The following is a 16,943-nucleotide window of genomic DNA, read 5'->3' on the forward strand; positions in this document are numbered from 1 at the left end:
TCTTTTGCTTCTTAGAATTCTATTGTATGGATATACTCAACAAATATTTATTGAAAACATGAAGTACTTTTCTAAGCTCTGATATATAGTGAAAAAACAAACAAAAATTCTTTCCCTCACAGAGGTTATATTCTAATGAGATCTATCATAATTTATACAACGAGTTTCTTGATAATGGACATTTAGATGGTTTTCAATCTTTTGCCACTATAAACAGTGCTGCAGTGAATACTGTATATATGTCATCTTACGCATGTGCAATCAATTGGTAGAATACAATTCTAGAAGAGGAATTGTTGGATAAGAGCATATGTACATTGGTAATTGATACGATCACATTATTCTTAGTAGAAGATTATCAATTTACACTCCCACCAAATTGATTGTGCTGGTTCCTCCATGTGTTGTTCTATGTGGATTTTTATTTTTGGCAATTTAACAGGTAAAATAATGACAAGTCATCGTAGAGTTATTTACATGTTTCTTCTGATTAATGATACTGGGCATTTTCTCATATCTTTAAGAGCCATTTCTACTTTTCCTCTTCATCTATTGAGTTGTTAGTTTTTTTCTCGCTGATTTATAGAGTGCATATATTAGGACATTTTGGCTTTTCTTCTGTGATTTAACTGTCTAAAATTTTGACCAGTTTGTCATTTATCTTTTGATTAAGGCTGTTATGGGTTTTGTTGTACATAAATTCTGATATTTATAAAATTGAAATGATCAATATTTCCTTTTATAATGTAGGGGAGGTTTTTATGGTACTTATAAAAGTTTTCCCGGGGCGCCTGGGTGGCTCAGTCAGTTGAGCGTCTCACTTTTGCTCGGGTCATGATCTCAAGGTCTGTGAGTTCGAGCCCCGCGTTGGGCCCTGTGCTGACAGCTTGGAGCCTGGAGCCTGCTTTGGATTCTTTGTCTCCCCCTCTCTCTGCCCCTCCCCTGCTCATGCTCTGTTTCTCTCTCTCTCTCTCTGTCAAAAATAAATAAACATAAAAAAAATTTTTTAAAGTTTTCCCCACTGCAGGATTATAAAAAACTGCAATGATTTCTTCTTGGATTTTTATGATTTCATTCTTTGAATTTAAATATTTAATCTACCTGAAATTATCTTGCAATAAAGTAAGGATTCAACCTAATTTTTTTTTCCATTTGGCTGCCCCAACACTATTTATTAAATAATCTTTCTTTTCTCCATTGATTTAAAATGCTGTCTTTATAACTATTAAATTTTCACATATATTTTTTGCCTTTTTACTCTGCTCCATTGATATGTCTGCATATCCAATGTGTCAATACCACAGTTTTAACTACTGTAGCTTTATAATATAAAGACCTTTTTTTCCCACTGCTCTTGTTTTTCATGATTGTCTCAGCTATTCTTGCATGCTTGTTTCCATATATTCTTTAAAATTAGCTTACACATTCCAATATCTAATTATTTTGTTGGGATTTCTGAGGAGACCAACATATAGCATTTTCCCCCCTCTGTCCATGTTTTGAACAAATTGAGAAAAAAATGTAAAGAGTTAGGCGTATGGGAAATAAAAGTATAACTTTTATTAGAGACCAAGGCTGAGTTGGATAGCTAAGAATACTTCCAACTAGGCTCGTGAACTGAAACTTAGAATTAGACAGATATGCCCCCCTCGAATCAGAGGTAACCTCTTAAGGTGGGAGCTGTCCCGGTAAGACTTTGGAACCAATGCTCCTGTAGTCTGTTCACTTCCAAAAAAAAAAACAAAAACAAAAGCAAAAGCAAAAAAACAAAAAAAAAAAGGAAGGAAAGAAGCAGCCAAGAAGGTCGATTTTATTCTTCTTAAACTTGTCAGAGGACAAGAAGGAGGAGTGATTAAGGGATTGGAGCAAGACTTTAAAAGTTACCCCTCCATAGAAAAGGAAACTGAAGATTTCCTTTCTAACAATTTGATGCTGGTATGAGCAAATTCTTATCCCACTTTTTAAGATGAAAGGCATAATAAGATGTTAAGAAGTCACACAGACATCTTTATCTTCTACCTCAGTTCATTCCATAGGCAAAGCCCTTCTTGCCTTCGACAAATCCCCTACACTAATTATTTTGGAATATTCTCTCACCCCAACATAAATATGAGAGAAATTATAAAGATAAATTTCTCCATTGCTTTGGGTGTATTTTCCTTCATTGAAATGATTTAGAAATAATCTTTAATATAATCTCATGAATAATCCTTAATTCAAACTTCAGTTGCTTCCAGTAGCAATTTCAACACTAAATTCAGCTTTTTCCAGTGGTACTTGTTTCAAGATAGCATCTTTCTTGGCAGCTATCCCACAGTTTGGGCTCTGTTTGACTCACCTCAAATTAACTAACCCCAAAGTGATGCCAACCTGCATGCATAGTTCCCTCTCCATCGTGCTTTTCTTTTTAAAATTTTTTTGGGATAGTTAATTTTGTTTGTTCAAGGGCTCATATTGCAACCACTAAACCAAGCATGGCTTCAATGCTGTGAGCCCAGATTCACATATTTAGGAGGATAAAAGCAAACTGTGATCCATGTATATGGATGAAAAACTAAAGGCTCCTGGTTAATCACATTGTAGTTTTAAATTTCTATGGCTTAGAAGCCTGAAGTCTTTTAGGTCTTTCTGGATGTCTCACAAAGTATTTGCACTTGTCTTGAGCTGAGCAACCTCATCATTTGTCAGCTTCTGGTTGATAACACTGGTTAATCCCTGAGCGTTCAGGATGCGTGGAAGGCTCAGGAAGACTTTCTTCTCAGTGCCATCCATTTCCTTCACCATGGCTGACACTGGATGAATCCTGGATACATTTTTCAACATGGATTCAGTGAGATCAGCCACACTTAATCCAATAGCCCAGCTGGTATATCCTTTTTAGCTTGATGACTTTGTAGGCACCATCTTAAGCACTTCCTTCCCCAATTTTCACTGTTATTGTCTGTTGCCATGTCTGGATTCAGTTCCTGGAGAGAAATGCCTGCCCCATTCACGCCACTCTGCACAGCCACACTTGAGTTGCCATGTTCTCCCAAAATCCATCCATGGAGCTGCTGGGATGAATGCCAAGTTTTTCAGCCATAAGGTAGAGAAATCTAGCAGAATCCAGATTACATCCTTTCCAATCACATGGTGGTTGGGTAGTCCACTTAGCTTCCAGGTAACATATGTAAGAATATCTACTGGGTTGGAGACCACAGCTCTGATACAATCAGGCCTGCACTTGACTATCTGAGAAATAATGAATTTGAAGACATTAACATTCCTCTGCACCAGGTTGAGCCAGCTCTCTCCCTCCTGCTGGCGGACTCCTGCAGTTACCACCACAATCTTAGAATTGGCGGTCATGGAGTAATCTTTATCTGCCACAATTTTAGGTGTCTGAAGAAATAAGCTCCCATGTTGCAGATCCATCCTTTCTCCTTTGAGTTTATTTTCCAAAACATCCACAAGGGCAAGTTCATCAGCCAGAGACTTTCCCAGAATGCTGATGGCACATGCTATACCAACTTGTCCAACACCCACTATAGTGATCTTATTGTTTGGGACAGTTGCCTCTTCTGTGACTGGTGCAATCAGTTTTTTCTTAAGAGTTGCCATTGTGCCCAGAGAGAAACGGCTGTAAGAGTCGCGTGAAGGAGACAATGTCAGCTGTGTTGTGACTCTCCATAGAGTGTTTTTCTTATTCTTGATGGTGTCTATGGGATTATTGCTGTGGACCCTAAAACTGGGAGAGGAAGACTGGCACCTCTTCTCGTTTGCTGAACTTGAAGTTGGAATTATCCAGGGCCATTCATCTACCCTACACCTGTTCTACAACCCCATGAGACCTGGCTGCACTAAAACTGACCTGCCTTTTGGATGGAACATGTCTCTTCAAGGATCACGGAGCTCCTCCTAATCCACATGTTCTTCTAGGTGGTAGATCCCCCTTAGCCCTCCAACTCTTGTGCCCCACCCTGAGACACATGATTCTGTGGAATTCCAGAGCAGGGGCTTTCTTCCCAAACATATGTTCTGAAACAAAATACTGCTTACTTTTAAATCGCTATGTTAATATGGTAGGTGCCCATAGGAAGAGAAAGAATCATCTTAAATGTACGTCATTACTGGAATCAGAAGAGTGAATTTATTTTTGAATGTGCTGCTGAAAAAGAATTCAGCTTTACTGCATAACCTCCTAAAGAACTAATGCAAGTCATGATTACAAAAAGCTTTCATGGCCTTTGTGTGTGTGTGTGTGTGTGTGTGTGTGTGTATGTGTGTGTGTGTGGTTTTCTTTCCTTGCCTTTCTTCTCTTTCCTTTTCTTTCTTTCTTTCTTTCTTTCTTTCTTTCTTTCTTTCTTTCTTCCTTTCTTTCTTTTCTTTCTTTCTTTCATTTTAAAACTCATTCTCTATCTTTGTGCTACTGAGTTCAAGCACACTCCACTTAAGAGCTTGTTAATGTTCATCACAGTATCTGTGTTGAAGTTTGGGAGGTCCATGGAACTTAATTAGAAAGAAAGTTGGCTCTAATTTTGTCTTTTAGTACCATACCCCACTTGAAAAAATAAAGACTGGCTGTTTGAAGACCCTTAAAAAACTATTCTTTAGTTTCCTCTTGATTTGTGTTTACTGCTCAAAGTTTTCCCAGGGGAGGGTGGGAGGCAACCATAGGACAGTTCAGGCGTTCTGTTCTACTCCTTTTCTATCGAAGGGCTCCAGATAACAGCCCCGAAGAAGGGAACACATCCAGGCCTCACAGCAGGATGTCAGTACTTTATAATAACCTCTCCCACAGCCTGAAGCTCCCAGCACTATTCACTTTGTACTAGTACCCTTGACCCAGCACAAAGGAAGACTTTGAAAGTCACTGGACCCCACATCCCTGCTGAGAACCCAGGACGCAGGATGCTACACAGCAGTCTTCAAAAAGCCTCCTAATTTTATTTCCATCTCTGATTTCTGGGCCAGAGTCTTCTGCTTGAACAAGGGGGAGAACAGCTGTGTAAATAAATACAGATAACTGCAATGAGCTGAATGCTTTCCCCCAACTGCCTGCTAAGCTCATATAGGCTCTCAGCTGATTGTGTGGATGGATAAAGACATGGACCAAATGTGCTGCAATATATGATATTCTTCAGGGAGGAAAGTGGTATTAAGCACCCAGAAGTGTTCTGTATAAAATAGGGCTGCTGGGCAACCAGAAGCAGTTAACTGAATCCTATTACACTAGTTAGGAACCTTCAAAAAGCCTGTTTTCCTAACACCTATCAATCATCCGTCCAGCAAACATTTATCGAGTATCTACTACATACAAAGCATGTTTCTAAGTGTTTATGGGGTCACTTGGAAAACCTCAGGGAGGTCTGTCTGTGCCTTTAGGCATGTGGATCAGAGCAAAGGGATAAGTAGTGATTAAAAGTACGGTTTCTGAAGTCAACTGTCTTCAGAATGAAGTCAACATTCCCTACTAGCTGTGTGGCCTTGGGCAAGTTGCAAACCCTTTCTGAACTTCAGTTTCCTCACCTCTAACATTTGTTTCCTCATGTGCTGTACAAAGTCTGCCACATAACAAACTTCCAGTATAAAGATCAGCTGCCTTATAGGGCATAGATTAAGCCGATGCAGAAAACAAACCCCACCCCAAGTTCAGTAGCACAGCATGGTAGAGGTTATTTCTCTGTCCAGAGCTGGGAGGTGCAGGGCTGTAAGGGTATTTCTATCACTTTCAACATGTAGCTTCATCTCCAAGACCAAGATGGTTGCTCTGGCTCTTACCACATCCCTGCCAGCAAGAGAAGGAGAAGGTCAGAGGAGAGTATGCTTATTGCTTTTAAAGGTATAACCCAGAAGTGGCACATACTATTTCTTGTTACATTCCACTTGCCAGAACTTAGTCATGTGATTATGTCAAGCTGCATTAGAAGGGTGGGAACTGTAGTGTCTAGCTGGCCATGTGTTTAGCTAAAACTCATAACTTCTGTTGTGTGAGATGGTGGGCCACAAACCATCCCAGCCACAGCTATCATTATGACCTACTCACAGGGCTCATGACAGTCACTGCTGGAGGAGCCTTGGAAGATCATGGGAGGTAGACTCCTGGACACAGGGGTAAGAAGAAAAAGAAGAAAAAAAAACCCATTCCAATGGAGGGATAGAGAGCTCAGAGACATCAAAGAGGGGATTTGTTTACAGTATATTGAGAAGTCTGGATTATCTGGGGTGTAGTGTGCAATAACAGAACTGTGTGGGAAGCAAAGCCAGAGCATAGGTTAGCAGTAGCTCATGAAGGGCCTGAGACATTTGTACTGTATTTTTCCAGTCAGGGAAGAGATAGTACAGATTTCCTTAGTAAGGGAGGGAAAATTAGGCAATGTACTTTAAGAACATATGTGACAGCAATGAATAGGCAGGAGGTGAATGACCAATTGGAGAAGTCATTTAAATAAACCAGGGATAAGGTTTTGAGGGCCTGAACCGGGCTAAAGTGGTGGTGAGATTGCTAAAAGAGTCAGATGGGAGGCACTTTTGGAAATAGAATTGACAGGATATGGGAACCCACTGAATATGGGTGTGAAGAAAATGGGTCAAGAATGACCCCAAGTTCTCAGCCTTTGTTTTTGTCAGGACAGTGATGCCATTAAAAAGGACAGGGAAGGGGTGCCTTGGTGGCTCAGTCAATTGAGTGTCTGACTCTGGATTTCAGCTTAGGTCATGATCTCACGGTTCATGAGTTTGAGCCCCACATCCGGCTTTGTGCTGACTGTGCAGAGCCTGCTTGGGATTCTCTTTCTCCTCCTCTCTGTCCCTCCCCTCCTAAAAATAAATAAGTAAACATTAAAAAAAAAAAAAAAAAAAAAAAAAGGACAGGAAAGCCAGGAAGAGGGGAGAGAAAAGCTAGGACAGGGTAATGTCTTATGAGCCAGTGAAGGAGAGAGAACATGGTACCCATATATTTAAATTTATTTATTTATTTTTGGATAATTCTTTAATGTCTGCTCACCTCCACTAGACTGTAAACTCATCTATAGCTGCATAACAAACCATCTCAAACTTTGTGGCGTGAAACAAGCAAAAAAGGTCATTTATTACTATCTTTCATGGGTCTGAGGGTTGACTCGACTTAGCTAGGTGATTATCACTCAGGATCTCTCATTCAGTTAAAGCCAGACAACGGGAGGAGGTGGAATCATCTCAAACACTCACACGTTTGGTAGTAGATAGTGACTATCAGCTGAGACTTCAGCTGGGACTATTGGCCTGGGTTTCTTCACAGCACAGTGAATGGGGTCTAAGAACACATGTCCTAGAGAAAGCCAAGGAGAAGCTGTATTGCTGTTTATCACTGAGTCACTCAGAACATTTCTACCGTATTCAGTTCATTAGAAGTGAGTTACTAAGGGGGCACCTGGGTGGCTCAGTCGATTGGGTGGCTGACTTCGGCTTAGGTCATGATCTCGCAGTCCATGATTTTGAGCCCCACATCAGGCTCTGTGCCAACAGCTCAGAGCCTAGAGCCTGCTTTGGATTCTGTGTCTCCCTCTCTCTCTGCCCCTCCCTCACTTGTGCTCTGTCTCACTCTCTGAAAAATAAATAAATGTTAAAAAAAAATTTTTAAAAAGAAGTGAGTTACTAAGGCTAATCATATTTCAGGGCTTGATGGGAGGAATGTGCAAAAATTTGTGGACATGTTTTAAGCTACCACATTCTGTGAGGACAGGGCCTTAATCCTGCCATTTTTTTTTTTTAATTTTTTTTTTTCAACGTTTACTTATTTTTGGGACAGAGAGAGACAGAGCATGAGCGGGGGAGGGGCAGAGAGAGAGGGAGACACAGAATCGGAAACAGGCTCCAGGCTCCGAGCCATCAGCCCAGAGCCTGACACGGGGCTCGAACTCACGGACTGCGAGATGGTGACCTGGCTGAAGTCGGACGCTTAACCGACTGCGCCACCCAGGCGCCCCAATCCTGCCATTTTTTAAACCACTATATTACTAATGCTTAGGAAAAAGTAGTGTGTGGTGTGGTCAGTGAAAGTTTGTTGAACAAGTGAATGAAGAGAAAAATCAACATGTTTCAGTACCCCAGATTATTCATGATAAAGACTAGGGAATATTGACTTTTATTGTTTGTTACTAGCTGGCCACCTGTATGGCCACCATGTCTATGTGGGCAACTCAATTTTCAGCAGCCGTTACTAACACTACTGGGGGAGTGAGAACATTACAATCCCCTTCTTATAGGGCTATTGGCTCCTGAGTATGGCACAAGTGGATCTGAGAGCTGTTAAAAGATAAACTGAGGCATATTCATAATTTTAAGAGTTTATTTTAAAACTCTGCAAAAATCTGCTTGAATGGGCAACATCCAATCTGGCAGATAGAAAGGAGTTCCAAGGAGCTGTACAAAATGAAAGACTTTTAAGGCCAGAAGGGAGCAGGAAGAAAGAAGTTATATGAAGCACAAAAGCCGGTTGTTTATTGCAAAGTGACTTTCCTTTAGGGTTCAGCAGGGTGCCTTCAGGCAGATTACCTACCTGGTGGCTGATCAGGTGATTCCTGACTGACTGAGTTAAGATTCTACTTCTCAGAGAGCTCAAACTGTAATTCTCAGTTTGGTGACGTGGGGCTTAGTGTAAGCTACTCCAGTCTGGTTTCTAAGTCAGACCCGGTCTCACCTTAAACCCGCTCTGGTTCCTAAGTTGGAGCCTGCTTGACCCAGACCAGTTTCTAAGTCGGATCCAGTCTGACTCCAGCCAGTTTCCCACCTAGCCCACTTCCAGAGGTAGTGAGGAAGCAGCCAACCCAAGGGGCTCCACCGGTATCTAGGTTTGGTTGCTCTGCTGCTCCAGGGGACCATTAGGGTCTCCTCGGTTCCCTCTTCTGATACCAAAACTGTTAGAAGATAAACTGAGGCATATTAAAAATTTTAAGAGGTTGAGCAAAAATTGATTTGAATTGGGCGGCATCCAATCCAGCAGATAGAAAGGAACTTCGAGGAGCAGTACAAAATGAAAAACTCTTATAGGCAGAAGGGAGCAGGAACAAGGGAGTTACTGGAGGCAAAAAGCGGGTTGGTTATTGCAAAGTTATTTTCCTTTAGGGAACAGCAGGGTTCTGTCAGGCAGATTACCTAACTGGTGCTGATCAGGTGATTCCTGATTGAGTTAAATTGCATTCTGGGAGAGCCCAAGCTGTAATCAAGTTGTCTCAGTTTGGTGACATGGGGCTTAGCATAAGCTATTCCACTTTGGGCCTATTGTCTTATTTTTAACAGAGACAATACCTGAACCAAATGCCTACATCCTTCAAGGAACTATTTGCTGCTTTTACCCAAACATAAAAGGTGAGTGTAGCAGGTTTTTTTTTTTTTCTTCCTGATGCATAACAAATTACCACAAATTTAGTGGCTTCAAACAACACTCATTTGTTAGCTCATAGTTCTATAGGCAAGAAGTCTTGGGTGCTCTGCTGAGGGTCTTGTAAATCTCAAATCAAGGTGTTGGTCAGATTTCATTGTCATCTAGAGCTTAGGGTCCTCCTTCAAACTCATGTGGTCATGGAAAAATCCAGTTCCTTGTGGTTGTAATATTGTAGTCTGTTTCCTTGCTGGCCGTCAGCTAAGGGTCACTCTCAGAGATTAGACTGCATTTCTTGCCATGTAACCCCCTCCATCTTCAAAGCCAGCAATGGAGAATTTCTCTCTCATTGAATCCCTCTCTTAGGCTTCAAATCTCTCTCACATTCTGTCTCTGATCTCTAGATCCAGATTTAAAGGGCTAGTGTAATTAGGTCTGGCTCACCTGGATAATCTCCCATTTTAAGGTCAATTGATTTGGGGACTTCATTACATCTGAAATTAATATTCGAATAACTAGGAGTTCACAGTATTAGTGTCTGAATAACTGGGAGGTATGTGTACAGCCCGGGCTAGGAATCTTGGAGGCTATTTTAGAAGTCTGCTAACACAATAGGAAATTCCCCAAATATAGGAAGGTATACAGACAGTTCCAGTATTGGAAATAAAAAATGATGCAAATGTTTACCACAGGAAGAAAGAGGACAAATGAAGATATAGGAAAACTGAAAGGTAAGCATCTGAGATTGAAGTTATGAATTCTACTGAGGAACTACAAATGGACAAAGGAGTGAGGAGCAGTGTTGAAAGCCTGGCTGAAGTTGGCTGGGTGCAGAAAACGGCAATCGAGGCCCTTGATGTTCTTAATTAGTTTCTTAAGCAATCAGCTGCAGCAATGAGTATAAAAAGATGAAGCTGGAGAAATTGAATGGCGATGTTTGCATACTACGAGGATTGGCAAGGCGAACGGCATTGATCACGGAAGTGAAGGATCATGGTAGGAGCACTGTTCCAGGAAAAGAAGCTGGAGGTCTGAATTCTCCTTATCTGTAAGGTGTGGGTTGTGCAGTGAATAACGTCCAACCGTCGGTACCATAGCATCTGGATTCTATGTTGTGGCCACAAGGTCCTGCTGAGTGAGAGAGAAGACAAGGAAATAATGCTAGTACAGATGAAGAATAGAGATTAGAAATCATGATGAGGACGAAGATTAGGTGCGTTCGGATTTGATGCAATCGGAAAGTGTAAGAGGATGAGGTAAAAAGTTGATTTTATGCTACTTCCCATGTAATTTAAAATTTTTATTGCGATATACTTCCTTCCCCCCACTCCTTTCTTTGGTCTATTATTGTAATAGGTTTTACTTCTCAGTAAGGTATAATCCTCACAGTGCTTTTTTGCTTGTGTGTTTGTATTAAAGGTCAATAATCATTTAAACACTTTAACAAAAGAAAAATAAGTGTCTTTTATAGTTATCTGTATATTCACATTTATGGTGCTAGTCATTATTTTATGTAGGTTTAAATTTCGATATGATATTGTTGTCTTTCACCTTGAAGCACTTTTAAACATAGCTTATGGCAATGAATTCTCTCAGTTTTTGTTGTCTGAAAGTATCTTTACTTCAACCTCATTTCTGAAGGATTTTTTAAAAATCTTTTTTAAAAATTTCTTTTAATGTTTTTTTTGAGGGAGAGGGAGACAGACAGAGTATGAGTGGGGGAGGGGCAGAGAGAGAGGGAGACCCAGAATGCGAAGCAGGCTCCAGGCTCTGAGCTGTCAGCACAGAGCCCGACGTGGGGCTCAAACTCACAAACTGCGAGATCACAACCTGAGCTGAAGTCGGACACTTAACCAACTGAGCCACCCAGGCGCCCCTGAAGGATTTTTAAAAAATATATAGAATTCTAGACTGGTTCCCCCATCCTACCCGCCACCCTCTTTAAACCTTCAAAAATGTTGGTCCATTTTGTTCTGTGAAATAAGAGATAAGTGATAATTTTTGATGAGAAATAAGTGATAATTTTTATTTCCTTGTGTATAATGGGCATTTCCTCTTCTGCTGCTGCTTCTATAATCTTTCTCTCCATTGATTTTTAGCAGTTTTATTACGATGTGCCTTGGCATGGTTTTCTTTTTGTTTATTCTTTTGGGATGTATTGGGTGTCTGGGATGTGTGAGTTTATATTTCTCATCAAAATTGGTAACATTTTGATCATTATTTCTTTAAATATTTCTTCCATATTCTCTCCAGGACTCAAATTACACATATATTAGACTATTATTGATATTGTGCCACATATCCCTGATGTTCTAATAATATTTTTAAGCCCCTCTTAACTTGTGCTTTAGTTTGGGTAGTTTCTATTGCTCTGTTTTCAAGTTTACTGGTCTTTTCTTCTGTAGTGTTCATCAGTTACTGATTTCTTCCAGTAAATTTTTCATTTTGGATATTGTATTTTTCATCTGTAGAAGTTCCATTTGTTTCTTTTTTATATCTTCCACTTCTCTAATCATTATGTTCATGCTTTTCTCTAAATCTTTGAGCATATTTGTGATATTTTAAGCAGTTGTTTTAAATCCATCATCCATGAATTCCATAATTTCTGTCATTTTGGGGGGTATATTTCTATGGGTAATTTTTCTCCTAATTATGGGTCACATTTCCTTGTTTCTTTAAATATTTAGTGGGTTTTTTTTTTTTTTAGTTTATTTATTTAATTTGAGAGAGAGAGAGATCACATGTGTGTGCACACAAGCAGTGGAAGGACAGAGAGAGAGGGAGAGAGAGAGAATCCCAAACAGACTCCATGCTGTGCTGTCTGCTGTCAGTGTGGAGCCCTATGTGGGGCACAAACCCATGAATGGTGAGATCATGACTTGAGCCACCCAGCTGAAACCAGCAGTCAGATGCTTAACCTACTGAGCCACCCAGGCACCCCTAGTGTTTTTAACTGGATGCTGGACAGTGCATTTAAGTGTCTGGATCTTTTTATCTTTCTTTACTGGAAGAGTGGATAGATTTGTTCTGTCATGCAGTTAACTTACAGAGTAGTTCATCATTCTGAGGCTAGTTTTTAAGCTTTTGTTAGCGACAAGTATAGAGTAACTTTTTTTTTTTTCTTTTCTAGGATTAGTTTGGCCCTAATTCTATGCCCTGCCCTTTATTGGGTCTTCAGTGGGGAAAAACAAAGAAACAAAGAAACAAACAAAAACAAACTCAGGTATTCAGTGAAGTTTCTGTTTTTCTTTGATTGGTCTCATGTAGTATTACCCTGTGCATGCACAAGGTTGGTATTCAGCCAAATACTCAAAGAGACCCCTACACAGATTTCTAAAGCTATATCTCTGCACAGTGCTGTCTTCATTGCCCTGCAAATTTCAGCCACCTTATCTTATGTAAACTTCATTGAAGATCTCTTCCACTCAGTGAGACCACTGTGCTCTGCTTGCTTTCTTCTTTCATGGCCTGGAGTCTGGTAAATGCCTTCACAGAAAAATATTATAGGGGTCATTATCAGAATAATTTCATTTGTTTCCCTTCTCTGGGGAGTTACAGTTTTCTTGTTTATTATTATTTTTTACTGATTATTTATTTTTTGAGAGAGAGACAGAGCATGAGCAGGGGAGGGGCAGAGAGAGAGAGGGAGACACAGATTCCGAAGCAGGCTCCAGTCTCTGAGCTGTCAGCACAGAGCCCTATTCAGGGCTCGAACTCACGAACCATGAGATCATGACCAGAGCTGAAGTCAGATGCTCAACCCACTGAGCCACCCAGGCGCTCCTGTATGTATAAAGTTAATATAGGTTCAATGTCTTTGGTCTTATACCTTTAAGGTTAGCTACTGTGAGATCATGACCTGAGTTGAAGTTGGATGCTCAACCGAGTGAGCCACCCAGGTGCCCCAAGAGTTACAGTTTTCTGATGGTAGTTGTCCACGGTCTAAAAACAATTGTTTCATGCCTATTTCTCAAAGAAGAAAATGAGCAAGGGACTCTTGTGTCTACCTCTGACCTTGCTGGCCTCTTCTGTAGTACCCCTTGTGCAATCATGTGAAATTCTGAGTATAGGGGCTGGATGAGTTCACGGAGTTAAGAGATCTGAAATGTGTGCTGGGTTCCTATTCTCAGATTAAAAATGCAGCTTAGAATAAGGAGACTTCAGCATTTCTCATTCAGAGTGCTTCTGGGGAAATTCTTTATGAGCTCGCTAAGGTAGGTGTTCGGGAGGTTGGTAACATGAAGCAAGCAGCTCCTGTCTCCCTCCTCTAGGTCCTTCCTAAGTTGGAAAACTCTCCCTGATAAAGGCAAGACCTGAGCTAGAGCTTGGGGAACAGGCTTGGAGGAGGTGGGAGCAGGGTGCAGGCACCAAGGTGGCTCAGCCTCTCTGGCTTTTGCTTTTTCTAAGGTATCCCCTCTTTTCCTTTTCTTCCCCCCTACCCCCACCAAATTCTGGTGTTGTGGTTGCTATTTTCTGAAGAGCACTACTTTAAAATAACTTTTATTGTGTCATAAAATAAACAAGACAAACAAGAGAAATATTTATTCATTGTTGAACACCTAAAAATTACTGAGCATCCTTAGAAAACTATCTTAGACGGTATTTCCTTTTAATGAAATAGGTAGTTGGAATAGCTGGAATAATATAATGCATCAAGTAGTGTGTCCAATTTTTAAAGCCTAGTATTATGAACATTTTTCTAAAAATTTTAGCTCTGCTTTTACTTGTTGTGTTAGCTTGGATAGTTACTTAGTCTCGGTAAACCTCAGTATCCTCATCTGTAAAATGGAGATAATAGTAGTACCTCCTTCACAAGATTGCTGTCAGGACTAAATAAGATAGTATACATCCCACTCTTAGCTAGTGCCCGACATATGGTAAGCACTCATTAACTGTTAGCTAATACTTTTTCATGTCATGAATGAATTCATTATATCATCAAAGTATGACTTTTCAACGAGTGTGTGTTATGTCATTGTATAACTGTATCGTGACTTATTCAACTGTTGCCCTATTTTGGACATTCATACTCGGTAAGATTTTTGCGTTATAAGTAATTTTGTGATGAAAGTCCCTTGAATATAAACGTGTCTACCTTTCATGTGAAGGTAAATCCCTGGAAGTGGAAGGAATAGATGGGGAAAAGGAACAGAACATCAGTGGAGGTAGAGTTTCCTTCATCGATCTCAGCTCAGTCTCCTCACATAAGGCCTCTGAGAAAGGAGAGAAGCAGCTTGGGGCTGGCTTCTAGAGGAGCTTGGGCTAAAGGAGAGAGGAAGACCCTTTGGGACATTTCTGCCTTCCCTCCTTTTTGTTTCAAATTCTCAGAGGGTTGGGACTCACTGAACTGGGAAGACCTGAGATCTATGTCCACAGCTCACTGGCCAAGTATGTGACGTTGGGAAAGTCACTCAATTTCCCTGGGCTTCCTCTTGGATAAAATGAGGAATTGGACTCCACTTCTAAAGTTCCTTTAAATGCTAGCATCCTTCAATCTAAGACTCTGACAACCTCATATCTAATATCAACAGACTCCACTTCTTACTTCAAGTGGAGAATTTAGTTCGTGAAATCTTTGGTTAATACATGTTTTCCAGAAGCATTTATCCCACATCTACCATTCATCCATCACAGAGGTGAATGGTCTCCAGTCTTCGAGGAACTCCCAGTCTAGTAGGGAAATAGGACAATTATATTGACACACCGTGACAAGTTCTATAATAGAGGCTATTGCTGAATCCCATGGAAGGACAGAAGGAGGAGATATCTGTTATGTTTTTAATGGTGCTGAGTGTGTGGGTCAGATTAGGAGTGGATCACCCAGGAAAACAGGCAAGCTGTCTCCAATCTCTTTTATGTATGAGCCTGATTCTGAGTATCAGTGAAAGCTCTCTTGATATGAGGTTATTATCTTAAAACATCTCCATAAAGCGAATATTGCCAAGAAATTCCAAGATGAGAGAAGGGAAGTTGACTACAAAAATGAACAAGACATTGTCTTTACCTCCTAAATAGGGATGGGAAAAGGCGGCTATGGAAGTGGTCAGTATGGAAAGTTAAGTATGGAAATAATAAGTTATGGACAGAGCAATTTTATTCCTGAGAGATCTGGGGTGTTCTTTCTGGCTTGTTGAAAACAATGTTGGCTTTGGAGTTAGAGTGGACAGGTAGCTTCAGGATCTAGGATAGGTTGCCTGATAGCTGTATCAGTAAACAGACCCAGGAACACTTACCTGGAGATAATGCCCCTAGAGCTGGGGTATGTATCAGACACTGAAGAAGATGCTCCTTTCTCCCTTCCTCTGGTCACCAATCTTTTAGTCCTTGTTTACATATCTTAAAGGTGTGAATAGTATTTTCCCCTGAAGGAATATTGATGAAGTAGTGAGTATGAGGGCATTTGGGACATGTTAGAACATTACTGTGGTTCTGGAAGGAGGATATGAACTAGAGTCTTGAAGAACGGACTTATCCAGTAGACTTTTTAAGGAAGATTTTGGCATTCACCAGGGAGTTGTGCTCATCGGCAGAAGGGTACCATCCAGGAGCAGTTGCTGGCACGGGGCCTAATGCTGTGTGGCAGTGGTGAAAGCTCTCACAGGAGAGGGAAATGGAGCAAAGGGGAAGGAAGACAGGGCCAGCTGACCACATCTCAGTCCGACTTGGCCAAAGTGCCAGTAGGGAAGGGGTACTTAGGCAGGGTAGGGTCTGGGGGTGGGGTGACTTCTTCTGAAGTGCTAGTCATCTAGCACTATGGGGAATGTGACAAATAGTGGTTAACACCCCTCCATCTCTGTCCCTCCTTGTTGTGTTCCAAAGGGGAAAGCTATGCTGAAAGGGCTTAAAAAAAAAAAAACCAAAAAAAAAAAAAAAAAGGCAGGGCAAGGGAAAGATAAACCAAGCAGGGGTTGCCAGGACAATAGTGAACAGACATCTGGGTTGAGTGTTTGGGGTTGTGCAGTGAAGGAGAAATGCCCTGAGAAGTGCTGGGCTTTGTTCAGAATTCAGACATAATGGCAAAGGCCAATGAGATCCTCTCCACCAACCCCCCTCCATCCCACCCCCCCCCCAAAGTCCACCCAGACAGAGAGGGGGAGAGATAGAGAGGCGGGAGATTTATTTTGATGTAGAGTGTTCTGAAAGCAATCCAGAAGGGAACGGAAGTGAGCTCAGAGAAGGGAAAATGTAGGATATCCTAGGGCACTTTCACAAGGCACCAGGACAGGAGAGAGAATCCACAAAGCAGTGCAGTGACTGTTATCTCCATATGTACAGAATGCCCGCTCTGTGCCTGCAGTTGAAATCGGCGGCTTTTTTTTTTTTTTTTAACAGAATAGCATTTGCCGGATTTGGGATGTGTTATCTCAGAATGTGTTTCCTATGCCTGCTCCCTTGTCTCCCAGCATGCTCTGTCCAGCGTAGTGAAGGTGCCTGGTTAGATCACTGGGTAAGGCATGCACTATCTCTCGTGGAAGCACAATCACAACATAGCTAGCAGTTAAAAACATGGACTCTGGTGCTACACTCTCTGGATTTGTAATCCAGTTCTACCACTTGGGCGAGAACTTAACCTTCCTGGGACTCAGTTTCCTCATTTGTAAAA

General features: G+C 41.0%; 1 protein-coding gene and 1 pseudogene across 1 annotated transcript in view; one reads left to right on the forward strand and one right to left on the reverse strand.

The window, feature by feature from the left end:
• Nucleotides 1-2,568: 2,568 nt before the first annotated feature.
• On the reverse strand, nucleotides 2,569-15,183 carry LOC123582602 (annotated as a pseudogene).
• Nucleotides 13,437-16,943, forward strand: part of RANBP3L (RAN binding protein 3 like) — a 289,492-nt gene continuing 285,985 nt past the window's right edge. Inside the window, exon 1 of the mRNA XM_045440187.1 lies at nucleotides 13,437-13,554. The gene's annotated coding sequence lies outside the window, so the exon portion shown is untranslated. The remainder of the gene's footprint in view (nucleotides 13,555-16,943) is intronic.

Source organism: Leopardus geoffroyi, chromosome A1 (genome assembly GCF_018350155.1).
Source record: "Leopardus geoffroyi isolate Oge1 chromosome A1, O.geoffroyi_Oge1_pat1.0, whole genome shotgun sequence".
Lineage (NCBI taxonomy): Eukaryota > Metazoa > Chordata > Mammalia > Carnivora > Felidae > Leopardus > Leopardus geoffroyi.